At 40.9% G+C, this 2201-nt stretch overlaps 1 pseudogene; it reads left to right on the plus strand.

Annotated features, from left to right (window-relative positions):
• The first annotated feature begins 376 nt into the window (after positions 1–376).
• The window catches only part of LOC139022771 (zinc finger protein 180-like), a 6951-nt pseudogene continuing 5126 nt past the window's right edge, over positions 377–2201 (plus strand).

Raw genomic sequence — 2201 nt, forward strand, 5'->3', positions numbered from 1 at the left:
AAATATATACGAATTATAAGCGAAAAATACGAAGAACTAATTTACAACGGGAACAAGACAAGACAAACACACGTCCGAACTGGCTACGCCATCTTGAGAAAACCGGGTAATAAGTAAGTCCTATTCCGAACATCAACCATGCTAATCATACATTGTCTTTTGGTTGCTAGTATCTTGTTGTTGAATGGTAGAACACTTCTCTACACATTAGAGAGGAGGGCCCGGTTCATTAGTGACAACAGTGCAAAGCAAAACATTTTAAACATTGTGCAACGGAAACGAAAAATTACGTTTCTTACTGTCCCTGTCCCAGTGTTCAAGAAAAACCACTTCACCAATCACCCTTGGTCATCATGAAGTGCTTCAAAGACTGGGCATGTCCCACATCAAGGCCAGGCATGCCAAGCTCACTGGACACATCCGGACAGGACCGTGCTCCCACCCATCCAGGACATCTACTCAAAATGTGGTGCCTGAGGAAGGTCCGCAGCATCATCAACAGGACCCACACCCCAGTCACGAGCTGTTCACTCCCTTACCGTCTGGCAGACTGTATCAGGGCATGAGGTCTGATACCAAAGGCTCAGAGACAGTTTCTATCTACAAGCCATCAGACTGTATCAGAGCATGAGGTCTGATACCAACAGGCTCAGAGACAGTTTTCTATCTACAAGCCATCAGACTGCTGAACACTTGAACTGGACTGACCACCTGCTCTGATGCTCACGCCCTAGCACACACACACACACACACACACACACACACAACACACACACACACACACACACACACACACACACACACACACACACACACACACACACACACACACACACACACACACACACACACACAAACCACACCCAACACACACACACNCATTGATCTGATTAACACCAGTAAATACAGTGAGTACTATTAACAGGGGCACAAACTCTGCAGTTGTTGAACTAATGTGTGTTTTTTTAAAGGGCATTCTACACTTGAATACGTTTTTGTACTGTCTGAATTGTTCATGACTTCCTCCAGTGATTATTTTTAAACTTTTCCAGTTGAAAAGTGATATATAAATACAGTAAAGTATAAACACACTAAAGGGAAACAAATAAATGTTTTGAGCAAAATAGTGTTTTTTTAGACAACTGCAAACTAGAAGGAGTGAGTGATGTCATAGTAAGGCCTTCAAGGAGTTGGCTTGATGGGAAGTTGTGATGTCATCCAATAGGAGACTGATCTTCATGTGAATATTCATTATTCTTTTTAAAATCCTTCCTGTTCTGTCAAGTTGGTTGTTGATCATTGCTATTAAGCCATTTTCAAGTCTTTCCATAGACTTTCAAGACGATTTAAGTCCAAACTGTAACTAGGCCACTCAGGAACATTCAATGTCATCTTGGTAAGCTCCTCCAGTGTAGATTTGGCGTTGTGGTTTAGGTTATTGTCCTGTTAGGACAGTTTTTGGTATTCAGATCTCTGAAATGCACTCTACCTACGTAACATTTAGTGTCTCCTTATATTACGCTGGGAAAACAGTTTTCATGGGCGCAGAAATTCTAAATAATTTCAGAGTTTGCAAAATCCAATGGTTCTAACCTAGTCACCTTAACTTTATTGACAACACCCAAATGGATACTGTCATTAACGCCGTTCTTCAATAATTACACATAATTCTTAATACTGTAGCAGTTTAGTTAGTCACATGTTTAACTATCATCAGCTGATCCAGGAAATCATTTTCTGAAAGACAGTCACATGACAAACATCACCACATGCAACAACAACCAAAGTGCTTCTTCATTCATTACTCTGGTAAAGACAGTTATGCCGTGCTCCACGTTGGATCCAACATCGCTAACAAATTGGTGTTTATAATGTTATTGTCTGTTTGATTTACTGTAGGGTCTCGTTAGTCTGTTTGGACACAGAGATACTTAGCTCATAATGTGTAGAGAACTGTTCCTAGGCTATTGTAGAACACACAGAGCTATTTTCCTATATTTGTTGTTAGGTGAAGTTATGGGTCCTACAGTAGGTCTATGGTATTGTTAGGTGAAGTTATGGGTCCAACAGTAGGTCTATGTTATTGTTAGGTGAAGTTATGGGTTCTACAGTAGGTCTGTTGTTGTTAGGTGAAGTTATGGGTCCTACAGGAGGTCTATGTTATTGTTAGGTGAAGGTATGGGTCCTACAGTAGGTCTATG

Source organism: Salvelinus sp. IW2-2015, linkage group LG22 (genome assembly GCF_002910315.2).
Source record: "Salvelinus sp. IW2-2015 linkage group LG22, ASM291031v2, whole genome shotgun sequence".
Lineage (NCBI taxonomy): Eukaryota > Metazoa > Chordata > Actinopteri > Salmoniformes > Salmonidae > Salvelinus > Salvelinus sp. IW2-2015.